The sequence below is a fragment of the Lygodium microphyllum genome, chromosome 18 (genome assembly GCF_053477565.2).
Source record: "Lygodium microphyllum isolate KBCC chromosome 18, Lygodium_microphyllum_v1.1.10, whole genome shotgun sequence".
NCBI lineage: Eukaryota > Viridiplantae > Streptophyta > Polypodiopsida > Schizaeales > Lygodiaceae > Lygodium > Lygodium microphyllum.
Window position 1 is genome coordinate 21,704,393 of NC_141152.1, and position 13,738 is coordinate 21,718,130.

Sequence of the window (13,738 nt, forward strand, 5' to 3'; positions counted from 1 at the left end):
GTTCACATGATAAGTCACAGATTATGCAGTAAATAAATAAAATCTATAATAATCACAAAATAATCTAAATTTAATAAATAAGGAAGACAAATTAAAATATGTAATACTTATAATCATCTAATTTTTATAAGTTTTATAAATAAATATAAGTCTATAACATTTCGTGGGGATTAAAAAGCAATTGTCCCTAGTTGATAACTCAACGAAACATATGCAACAGTGGCCAACTACATGCATACGGTGTCTCCCACAGTGAATTTGCACCATTTACTAGTGATGCCTCCTATAGCAAATATGTATTGTAAAATTCTAACTAGTGTTATCTTCTGCGACAAATCTAGACTATTGTCGAAGTTAGTACCAATTTTTGAATCCATCGTGATTCTTCCACAAAATTATTTTTGTACTTGACTAGACATATGGTATTCATTTCATGTTCAAGTGGTGGTTTGGTCATGGTCAAGGATTACTTTGAAAACTAAAATTTCAGGTAACCTCTAATAAAGGAGGGTCATTAACTATAGAAGTAATTAGATTTTCTCATTCATCTTGAATCTAAAATTCTTCTGGATAATTATTTTACATTGAGTTCTCCCATCACAAAGCATCCCTGCGGTGAGCGACTTTTACAAACTCCTACATGTATTCCGTTCAAGATTTGGTAAACCTGATGTGAAAGCGTCGCTTTTGATCATCAAGATGGGAGACTCTTCGAATAATTCATCTTCTTCATTGACTGCTTCTTCCTTTTCGACTGATGAGATGAAGACTTTATTACAAACTCTTTCTTCAGTCATTATGATGTAGAATTAGCAGATGTAGTTATCTATGTAGCAGCAACAACAGTTACATTAGCAATAGTTGGATCAACCATAACTGTTGCATCAAGAACAAGAGCATACACATGGTGTGACTAAGGCAATCGAGGAGGTTGTGGTTAGTGAGCAAAAAATATTTGATGGCTGGAATGTTTTAGGCTATATTAAAGCCTTTGAAAGCTAGATGCACTTCTTCAAAGTTCCAACTAGAGCAATTATTTCTTACGGCTTGTCACGCTTGCTTTGCGGGTTAGAGTGACATATCTGTTTGCGCAGGACTCTAACTAAGAATCTTTCAAGAAAGCGCTCAAAGACAAATATTTCTTGGAGGATTATGGTCCACTAGAGCAAAGAGCTCTAAACTCAGAGAAAGTGGAGTTATTCTTACGGGTGACTAATCTTGCACTTTTGGATGAGTTGGGCGAGCTGTTAGAAGACCGTACCTAGCCTATGGGATTGAAGACTGGTTGCCAAGATGCTCTCGATGCAGCTTCTATATTGAGAAAGAGGTGGAGATGGAAGGCTCGCTTGTAGAATGGGATGTAGTCACCATCAGCGAAGCCTTCTCCTACTATGACCTCTTCTACTTCTCCTATTGCACCATCCAATACTCCTATTTCTCATCCTGTGTCTATGTCTATGCCTATTCCTTCTGCGGTTGTTAGACCATCTGCAAAACTGACTGTCGAAGATATGATGGAGGAGATTTTAAAGAACTTAAAAGACCTACAAAACAAGATAACTAGAAGGGAGCAACAGTCGTTTAGTCTAGCTTCAATTTTAGTCCCAATTTCTTCTACCCCTACAAATTATTCTAAGATGGTGAAATCTCAGGGAGTTGAAGTGCTTGTTGAGGAGAAGCAAAAAAGAGATGATGATCAGCATGAAGGTTCAAAGAGGGTGACTGGGAGGAGTGACCCAGTTTCATAGCCTTTTTCTTTAGAACTAGAGTAGAGTATGTTTGATGTTCAGAAGTCGAAAGTACAGGAAGATCAGAAAGCCCCAAGAAAAAAAGATTCGAAGTCGGAAAAGCAACCTGGATTCAAGCTGCTTTCCGACGTTGAGGAGATTGAGGAGAATAATTCTGATGAGAAGATTATCGATGGTCTCTATGATGGGCTATCATGCTCAAATACTATGGAGGATCTGCCAACATTGCTAAAAATTGGAAATCAAGAGTTGTCATATGTCTTATAGGTCAATTCTATGGAAATGAATTGTGAGATTGTTGATTTCATGATGCCAGAAAATTTGGGTGCTGAGAATTCTCAATAATAAGTGTTCTTTGACAAAATATTTCAGCAAAAAGAGTTGGGTGCTATTTATACACAACAAATTTTTTGTTTGCTAGGGTATTTACAACAAGGGCTGAAATTTACAGGTTGTAGCAAAGAAGCCAGAGTATAGACAAAATATAAGACAATTAACAAGAAGGTTAGATTACCTTTGGATAGTGATGAGGATTTGCCAATATTAATGCCATTTATGGAGATGGATATAGACGTCAATATGGTCAAGGCACAAACAAGACTTGTTCCATTGAAGGAGAAAAGAGAGTTTGGAGTCATGGGATTGTCTAAAGATCAACCAACCAAAGAAGATATGGATAGTATGGAGAAGATTTTTGTAGGAGAGAAGATCAAGCCATTGAATGCTTGGATGATCTATGAAAATTTACCTACTTTGATTTGTCGATATGATCCAGGAGGATGCTGTGATAACCTATGTCAACTTACCTACTTGTCATATTACCCAAATGATCCTAGTGGGAGCAATGCTGTAAGTAGTAAACAAGTTGGCACATGCCGAAGGATGTGCAGGTTTGGAGGGGGATGGATGTCGTGACGATGCACATCTACCATTGTGCATCCATCACAGCGAACCTGAGGCCGGAGTTTTTCATCAGGAATTTGAACTCATTAGTCAGTGTCATTAGGAATGTATTTCCATTGTGTGTGTCTTTTTGTTTGCATTTTGTATGATGCATGAGCACATGTTGTTAGACAAGGTTGATTCTCAACTGCAAACCACTAGTCTCTTGGAAAAAGTGCAGAAAGTGGTAGTAAAAACTTAAAAACTTCCAATTCTCGATTAGATGGGACTATTGAAATCATATCCAAGGACCAATCCACCATACAACAAGCTGGAAATACACAATCATCAGATGTAGACAAATCTGCTATAATATAGGATGAATGCATGTTAGCATTAAGCTCATGTCCACTAGAAGTCAATGGTTCTGTTGAGAGTACATCCAAGGATAAATGTACTACAAATGGACACAATTTGGTGTCAGAATCTGTAGATAAGCGCTTGGCGAGGAGATTATTTTGCAAGCCTCAAAGTAGCAGAAAATCGATGTTTCCAAAGAATCCTTGAAGCGTGAGTCAACAAATGACGAAAGTGTGCTACGCTTACAAGACAATGCTCATTTGTCTTGTAGCAACCCAAAAAACTTGCTATGTGGAGTTGATGTTGAATGTAGATTGACAAAACGTGAGAAGAGCTTATTGACTTTAAAGGAAAACTTTATGTGGCTCCATTGACAATATTGGGAAATTTGCCATTTCGAAGAGTGTGCAAACAATTAGGAGCTGATATTACATGTGGTGAGATGGCTATATGTATTAACTTGTTGTGGGGCCAGAGGCTTTAGAATGGGCTCTATTGAGGTGGCATCACAGTGAAGATGTTTTTGGAGTACAAATATATGGAGCTCATCTTGGCATAGTAGCATGCACTCACTACAACAGAAACAAGGCATAGACGTGCATGTTAGACGCGCAAAGTCGAGCGCGTCTATCATTGCGTCTATATATCCTTGCAAATAGATGCCAATATAGACACGCCAACAGACGCACAATTATTTAACCACCTAAAATTGGAGTTAATATAATTAAAAAACTAAAGTTAATAATTATTTAACCACCTGAAATTGATTCTTGAGCATGCACATGTGCATATGATAAAAACCATAGAATCAAGAATACACATTGAATCATTGAATTAAAAAAATAGAGTTAATCATTACTTTTTCATTGCTCTCTAATGAATGGCAGTTCCTCCAGTTGACAAGCCTGATATAAGTAATTAGCGGCAAGCGACAGAAACCTTATAATTAGTAGCAAGCATTGCAATATGTATCTCGTAATTCTCTACTTGAAGATGATAAAAAATACTTCCTTTTTATTATGGAAAATTCAATTTAGCTTTAAACTTGACTATTGATTCTTGAGTATGCATGTGTGCGCATGATAAAAACTATAGAATTAAGAATACACATTGAATCATTAAGCAAATTAAGTATGTTACAGTGAATGATCCATCTCATCTTCAATGAGATCAACCCTTGCTAAACTATCTACTTCTAGGTCTATGTTACCAAGAGGTAACAAAACAAATAAGTCTATCCCACTATCAGATGTGTTGCTATATTGCTCAATAACTTCATCAATATGATTGACAATCACATTATTGTCTTCTTCTGCCTTTCCTTGAACATCCTCGCGAGGTTCATCTTATACTATATCACGCATATCATCCATTATGGTGTCATCATGCACATCATCATTAATTGTTGGATTGTCATCTGCTATCTCCATGTCGGTAATATTACCATATATTGGTTTTGAACGATTAGATATAGGGATGACATACCACCATCGGTTATTGTTTACCATTGGATGATACACTACCTGTATTTGAAAAACAAAAGCAAGAAACTTAAATACTTATTATATTGTGTATATGTATCACATGTATACATATTAAAAAATTAGCCTTTGCATATATACCTGCTCGCATTGTTGAGGTAGCACTAATGTATCATTCTTGTTTTGGTGAAATTTTGTAGAGTCAATGATTACAAAACCACTTAGATGACGTCTGATTGTGCAATGCTCACCATTTGTTACCACTTCTTTAAACCACTTCACATCTAGTACATATATAAAGAATCGTCTGAAGTCAAGCTTCAGAATATCTTGGATCAAGCCACAATAACTTTCCATGGTACCATTGGTATCCTCGAAGTGAGCAAGGACACCACAATCTTGGGTATTTCTCTTTTCATCTATACGTTGAGTTCGAAGATGTTTATCCTCACACCAAAGTGCATTGAATAATGTGCACTAGTAGTAAAAGATAAAAGATCAAACATGCCAATTATTTATATAAAATAAAACTTATAGAAACAAATTAATTGATAGTATGTCTCACCTTTGATAAGCAACCTCATTGCGTATTCCCACTCTTCTTGAGATATATTAATTTCCTCCTCTTTTTCCATTCTCTCCATTTCCTCATGTAACCAATCTATATCAATATGACATGGGAGCCCATTTAGTTGATCTGGAAATGAGACATTACGTCCATATCTTGTGCGAAATTCTTGTCTTTCGCTTTTTCTTCTTGCCCTTGCTTCATTATATAGTGTCACCCATTTGCTCATTACATCACTATTGAGCACACAAAAACTATTTAACTTACGAAGTTCTTCTTTTGTTAGCACTTTACTCATTCCTTTTCCTTGAGGTACTATAGAGGTCATCCTTAAGTCTTCATCATCTTTCCATAGTCGTGGTTGAGAGGGATCCACTTCAGCAAGATATTCAGAGATATAAACAAGGGATGATTGCACTAACCAGCCGTCAGCCATGCTTCCCTCAGGCCGTGCTTTTTGCCTCACAAAATCTTTCAAGGTTTTCATGAAGCGCTCAAGAAAAAACATTCACCTTACATGAACTGCCCCACAAAGTGCGATCTCATCAATCAAATGTAGGAGTAAATGTAATTGAGTAGTCAAAATGGATCGAGGAAAAATTTCCTCCACCAAATAGACCACCTCAACAGATAATACTCGAGCATATTGCAATGTGTTTGGATCAATTTCCTTTGAGCTCACGTATCTGTCAGGATGTATTTGAGAATTGTTTATTTTTGTGTAGAAATTAAAAGATATATAATAAAAAAATACAATGTATACACACCTCACAAGCTCTCCCATCTTGTAAATGATATCGCGTACATCTTTGGATACACAATGGGATATGCTAGTAGGAAGTACAAATTGAATGTAAACAATATTCTCATAGATCAAATGATTAGTTGAGGAAAAAGTCATCATACCCCAAAGTTTACACATAGTTACTCCACTAATTACTATATTCATGGTTAGAGATACCCTTACTTGAATCATTTTGTGCCAATCGTGGGACTTCAAACCAGATAGTTATTCGACACCTCTTTTCTTTTTCTTTATGAAGGCTCCCTTGAGACATCTCATACATCCTGTGGGTGTTCGAAAGCTATATATTTGTTCCTTCACTATTTTTTCCTCATTCTTTGACAACATCCAAGGTGCATGGGGTAGCTCAATCTTTCTTCTGGGTCCAATGCATGGCCAGGCTCGTCTCATGCGACCAATGTTACGTAAATCCTCCCTTATATTAACTGAATCACGAGCCCCTATCAAGTGATCCCATAATGTAGATACAACATTTTTGAATATGTGCATGGGGTCCAACAGGTGATTGATCTTGAGTTCAGTCCAATACGGAAGACGAAAAAATATAGAGAACCTAACAAACAAACAATATATTATGTAAACAATTCATCATGCTAAATACTTTAAAGTCAATCGAGAGAAATGCACTTCTTACCGACTCATGTCGAGTGGAGGGTGGCTGTCGGCATTAATCCATCTCTCCTTTCAATTTCGAATGGTTAGAGATTGTGGAGTCATTCCATTAGTAGGGAGAACATATTTGGGATGGTCAATAGGAAGAAATCGATGATGATTGTCGTAGATAACCTTCTTTAAACGTGCCGGCCTAGAGGAAACTAGAGAGGGACCGCAAATAGGACATGCATGATATCCTGACGTGGTTAAACCTGAAAAAACAAGTGAATTAATAAAATGCAATTGATTCAAGTCTTGAATTTCAAATATAGAGTTATATACATGTACCTGAACACTCTCCGTATCCTGAAAAGTCATGCATGGTCCACAACAACATGGCCTTCAATGTGAAATCTCTAGAGGATGCAGATGCACTTGTATCTTGCACCTCAATACCTTCCCATAACATTTCTAACTCTTCAATCAAAGGCTCTAAGTAAATGTCCATGTTTTTTACCTTGTGCTTTCCAAGAATCAGAAGGGACAACATTACATGTCCCTTTTTAATTGCCATGGATGGAGGAATATTATAGTTCACCAATACCACTGGCCATACACTGTATGATGTGCTTTTGATGCGAAATGGATTGATTCCATCCATACCTAAACCAAATCTCAAATTTCTTGGCTCTTCTTTGAAAATGGACCACAAATTATCTATATGTTGCCATGTCGGTGTGTCTGTAGGGATCCTCCATTTTCCATCACTTGAACGATGACTAGCATGCCATGACATGAGCTTTCCAATAGACTTACACTTGAACATAAGTTTTATACGTGGAACAATCGGAAAATGTCGCAAAACCTTACGAGGCACATCCATTGACTTCATCTCCACCTCGTATCTTGATTCGCCACAAACAGGACACTCTCATGCGAACTCATAAATCCCACGAAATAAGACACAATCATTGACACATGCATGGATCTTGACATAATCGAGGCCTCCCAGAGATGTCAAGTAATGTCTTGCTTGCTCTCTCTTAGTTGGCAATTTGTTTCCTTTTGGAAGCATTTGTGATAATAACCTAGATATATTTTTAAAAGTGAGTTAAAAAACCACCAACATATATTTCTGTCTGATTTCAAAATAGAACAATTAATATTATGATTCATAAGCCAAACTAAATTGATACCTACTTCAATAACGCATCCAAACTGACATTACTCCATCTATAAATTGTTTGCAAGTTAAGTATCTCGAGGGACGCACAAAGAACGGAGTACGTACAACCTTCATACAACAGAGTAGATGATGCTACATATAGTGGATCATCTGGCTTCGTAGAGTGACATTCTCCCTGAACCGGTTGCGAAAATAGATGGTGTACCATGTTGTCCAAAATCTCATCCTCTACGACTTGATGGGGCATTTCATGAGGGCTACTATCATGGTCGTCAGTCTCTAATCTTCTTGAAGACTCTGCCTCCTCGGGTCGACGTTTTGCAGCCTCTCGACGCCCTTGAGGGAGCATTTGAGGATGTGGTACCGCATCCTGCTCAACTGCAAAAGGGAGTTTCATGTACGTTGATATATAATTCCCGTAACATAGACTAGCAATCTTAGTGGTAAAAAAAAACAATGAATACTGGCGATTTTTCTGGGTCCCATTCTCCATACAAGCTGAGGTGTGACATTGCAATTCGACATGCTTGAAAAATATACCTTTGACAACGATCACACATGCATTTAATTTTTCGTCGTAGCCATGCATCTCGATTATGAAGACGCAATGTTTCATCCTCACTTGAGGATGTGCTCATTGACTTATCGGCATGCACCGCACTAGGTGATGACGACGACATGATTAAACCTAATTCATGACAACATCAAAATATTTGTCATTCATATATTTACATAAAAACACAAAAATCATCATTCTAAGATCTCAATTTTAAATACACAAAAATCATCATAAATACATTAAAACTTATGATAAGAATTCACTATCAAAACTTATCTTAAAAACAAAAAATTATGATAAAGCCTAAATGCGCGTCTATATCTGCACTTACGGACGCATCTAAATTTGCGTCTATTTGCGCGTCTACGTTCGCGTCTATACGCGCGTTTACATAAACTTAGACGCGCATATACACACAAAAATAGACACACACGTCAAAATTCAAACCATACTTAAATCATTTCTTTTCAAACTGCGCCTTTCCTTCCCTGCGTTTTTTGCGGTTCTGAAGCTTGAGTTTAGCCAACATGCAGTCTCTTCATGCCTCACCTTCTCATGACTCACCTCTTCTTTCATTTCAAATACACAAGAAGGGAAAAAAGAAAGCCAAGGAGAGGAAGAAAGAGAGAACAAGAGAGAGGAGAATAAGAAGAAGAAGCAAGCAAGCAAGCAAGCATCAAGGGAGGGTAACTTACCAAGGAGAGGAAGAAGGAGAAGGAAGAAGCGCCACCACCCGCCACACCAAACACCCAAGGTGAGTCTCTCCCTCTCTCTCTCTCTCTCTCTCTCTCTCTCTTTCTCTGTTTCTCTCTTTGCTCTGTTTGTGTATTAGGATTTCTGATTCCATTATGTATTGCATTTTGTAAATCATCAATGGCGGTCGTCGGGCTAAAATCAGTCGACTGAGCGCGTCTGATAGCGCGTCTACATTTCAGTGTAGACGCATGTATAGACGCGAAAAAATATTTCCTCTCATTACGTCTGAGGGCGCGTCTTAGAGCGCGTGTGCTGGCGCGTGTGCAGGTCAATCTACACGCGATGATACACGTGCGTGCAAATTGACTTGGAATTTGCATCTGACAGTGCGTCTATACTGCATCTCAGATGCGAATATAGACGCGTTGAACAGAAGGTTGACTTTGGGAGCACATGTGAGAGCGCGTCTAACCTGCAATTTAGACGCGGCTATACACGCGCCAGCTCTGATAAAAAACAATATATTTTTGCAATGATGAATGTGACTAATCCCATGTTTGTGTTTATCAGTTTTCTTGTTTATGAGAAGCATTAGCACTTAAGTTTTATGCTCAATGTCTAAAGAAAGCTCTTTGAAAATGTAGGTAATATATGCTTTTTTGTATGCAAACAAATTTGTCTTTTTCCTGTGTTTTTTTTGCAGATATCGTATCCTGGTTCATTTAGCAATGATCCGGATTTGGATCGCATGAATGATATATTGGCCTCGTTTGGCAGGGGGTCAATGCATTTTTTGGAGGTTTTCCTAGTAGGGAAGACTTCATGGGAGAGATGACCAGACACCTTGGCTGCTCTCCCACAGCGGACGAGGTATTTAGTGTCATGTCTGGAACGCCTCTGATGTCTTTGCCTGGCACTACTTTCCAAACTCCAATTGTAGGTACTCCACATGCAGGTACTCCATATGTAGGTACTCCACGTGCATCGTCTGAAGCACAAGCATCTGTAGAAGCAAGTGTATCTGCAGAAGCACGTGCATCTAGCGAGGCAGAGGGTAGTCGACAGAGAGGGAGGAGGGAGAGTCGAGGGGGAGGACGAGGCTTGTGTGGGGGTTGCCTAGGAGGTGGCGAGCGATCACCCTCACCAGTAGATCACGTAGAGGAGCTTGTACGCCAGTACTATAGAGTTACAGATGCTGGTGGCATCTTCCATGATGATGAAGGAAGGGATGTAATGGCGTACATGAGGAGCATCGTGCATGTGACGTATAAAGATTGTTTCATTGCCTTCAAAAATCAGAAAAGCGGCTTGTGGCAGGAGGTGTTGAGGGTAGTCCATAGGAGGTATCCAAATCCTGAGGGTCAGCGATTCTCGGATGATTGGGGATGCACAAAAGTGAGGGATATGCTTCACAACAAAAGATCCCACCTTAGGACACGTGCCAGGGACTCACTGCGGAGGCAGGAGGAGGGGCGTGGAGCCTATAGCCAACCACCTATGTGCCACCGCATAGAGTGGAAGAAAACCAAGAAGAAAGTAGCAGAGAAAGTGAAGAGTCGCCAACGCGTAGAGGCGCGACGGATCCAAATGGAAACAATGGGATCGTCGGGATCGGGCGGCAGAGAGTCATGGGAGGCAAAGTTTGTAAGTATATTTTGATTTCTAGTTTTTTAAAATCTATATTTCTTTCAATTCTTTATATAATTTGTTCTAATATATTGTGTCTCATAATTGTTTGTATATATCATAATTGTTTTGCAGACTACTATCGTTGGTAGGATACCTACTCCTAGAGAGGTAGAGGTAGGCTACCATCGAGGCCATAACCGCGTAGCCATATGGCTTCACTTCTATGAGGAGGGTCTCATCACTGAGGACCAATACAACCGGGCTATGAGGATTCGACAGCCCAGAGGAGGTATGTTTTTCTTACTTTCCAATTAAAAGTATAGCTAATTATAACTTTTTCTCCACCATGTCTACGTAAGCAACCTTGATCTTTTGTGTGTGTAGGCGAACTCGGATGTGGAGCATAGCGAGGAGGGGGATAGCGACGCTAGTAGCCATGGTGGTACTAGCGAAGATGTTTCTTCTTCAGATTCGTAGAGGAGCACCATACCTCCTCTATGGCCTTGTTTTCTTGTATATATATGATCCATCTTTGAGCCTACTGCTTGCGGCCACGCTTTAGGTCACAAGCACTTAAACTTCCCATGTAAATGCTTTTGATCTATAATGAATACATAGACTTTTATTTTCAATTCTCGTGCCCGTAAGATACATTGTCTTTTTCCCAAATGCACAATCTGATGTATGAGAGGGGAAAAAAAAAAACCAAAGAGCATGTGGTTGCAAAAAATGCACAATCTGATGTAGGAGAGGAAAAAAAAAAACCAGAGCATGTTGCACAATCTGATGTATGAGAGGGAAAAAAAAACCCAGAGAGCATGCACATGCTCTCTGTTTTTTTTTTCCAGTTCTGTTTTGCGCATCTATCCGCGCGTCTAAATTGCAGAAAATGTGCGTTTATATGCGCGTCTACAGTGCAGAGTACACGCGCTTATACACACGCTAGATAATTCAAATTAAAAAAAGAAATTAAATATCTTTTTTTAAAAAAGGAGATTTTTTGTTTTCCGTTCCCGTCTACCGGTACTTGTAAAAGCGCATCTATAAGCGTGTCTATATGCCCGTCTAACTGCAAAATAGACGCGTTAACAGACGCGCAAAATGAATTAAATAAATAGTAATTTTAGTTTATTATGTGCATGTATTCACGCGTGTATATGTGCGTCTATTGCGCGTCTATTTTTGCGTGTAAATTCGTTCATACATGCGATGATAGACGCGACACGGTAGACGCGCAAATAGACGGGCAGATAGAGGCGCCCGTAAGATTTTCTCTATATTCAAAAATCGCGTCTAAAAGTGCGTCTATGAGGCCTTTTTGTTGTAGTGACTCCAGAGTTGATAGATCAAGAATGACAAGTTAGTTTTATTGACTTAAATGTTGGTTGCCCTATTGACTTGATTGTCAATAAGGGAGTTGGATCTTATCTTTTGACGAAACCTATGAGACTTCAACAAATAGTTAAGGTAGGTTTAGCCTCAACTGACAATCCTTTCACCTTGAAGGTTTGCACTGGTTACTTTGAAGGGAGGAATTGTGCTCATTCTTTCATTACTGATGTTCACATTAATTGGGGAGCCTCTGCTTTAACAATTCATGGACGCAAACGTTATCAGCGATACAGCAAGGTTGCTGATTGGAATTATGTTTATGAAAATGGCTCCCTTGCATATGATGAGTTGCAAGTTATTGGAAATGGGGACATTTTTTCTTACACAGATTGGAATGACCATTTGAGCAGATCAAAATTGTCAACTTGCACTTGCATGCTTGCCAAGGGTGTATTAATAAAGTATTGGTTGCATATATCTCTGCAGCAGTATATATATACATGAAGAAAAAAAGCTAAATGCCTTAGGCTTTTTTGGGGTAATGAAAAGCACAAACGTGAAGATGTGGGAGAGAATACTATAAAAGGGTGACACTATGAGAGCCTTGGAGGCCATCAAAATCAAGAGAGAGAGGCTTAAGGTGGAGCTTTGTGTCCCTTGCCCTCGTCGAAGATATTGCCATCAAAATGAAGAGAGAAGCTTGAGTCGAGCTTTAAGCTCCTTGCCTCTTCAAAGATTTATCATAAAATTCAAGAGAGGATTGAGGTCGAGGTTTAAGCCCCTCGCCTACATTGAAGTTTTCGCCATCGACTTGCTTATGAAGGTGGCTTGAGTTCAAGTGTTAAGCTCCTTGCCTACTTTGAAGGTTGTCATCAAGTTCCATGGAGTGGCTTTTGAGTGGAGCTATGAACTCCTTTCCCTCTTTGAAGTTCTCATTGTCAAATTCTACGAGAGTGGCTTGAGTTCGAGCTTGGTGCTCCTCTCCTTGAAGATCTCTCCATAAATCCTAACATTCCACCTTCTTCTCTTCTCTCTTAGATGGAGATTGAGTGAATGTCCTTGTCTTTCAATTGGCGAGTGATCTTTTGCTTGCTTAAAAGAGACAAATTCCATCTCGAGCTGTTTATATGTCTTTTGATCATACTCGAGAATCTTTTGATCTTGTATCTTGTCTCTTCTCTCTCAGTTCGAGAATTCAACATTGTTTTCAGTGAGATCTTTTGATCATATCCTTTGACTTCCCTTGACCAAGAGTCTTTTGATCTTGTATCATGTCTATATCTTTAATCAAAGAATTTGTTTTCTCATTCATCTTGAATCTAAAATTCTTATGGATAATTATTTTACGTTGAGTTCTCCTATTGCAAAGCGTCCCTGCGGTGAGCGACTTTCACGAACTCTTGCATGTATTCCGTGCGACAACGTCTTTAGTTGGTCAATGTTATGGGAAAAGATATTCCACCAAAGTGAAGCTATTTGTCAAATCATTGGTTGTAAACTTGGTTTTATCATAGAAAAGCTTCTTTGTTGAAGTAACCATCAAATTGACTGAACTAAGATAAAATAAAATTTCCATCTTTTTTTCCATCAAATTTAGAAAACTAAAAAGACTTATAGCTTATTTTCTAGTCCTTGATTTGTTGAGTGTTAAATATACCCTTTAGAATTCGAGTAATACAATCATCTTCTTCCTGAGCCGTACAATTATGTTGGTATTCATATTGCTCTTAAAGCACTCTTGTGATTGCGTTCAAATTATGTTGAAGAAGATCAATTTGTTCTTGCATGGAAATTTCCAAAAGAGGTGACTTTGCATTTTGCACATTAATTTTGTCAGTATTCAACATGGTAGAATAGATTCAATGCACAAGAAATAGCCATATATAGATCCCACAATG

General features: G+C 38.6%; 1 pseudogene; it reads left to right on the forward strand.

The window, feature by feature from the left end:
* Window positions 1-1,775: 1,775 nt before the first annotated feature.
* LOC148020663 (tRNA-dihydrouridine(47) synthase [NAD(P)(+)]-like pseudogene) lies at window positions 1,776-12,344 on the forward strand (annotated as a pseudogene).
* The last annotated feature ends 1,394 nt before the right edge of the window (window positions 12,345-13,738 follow it).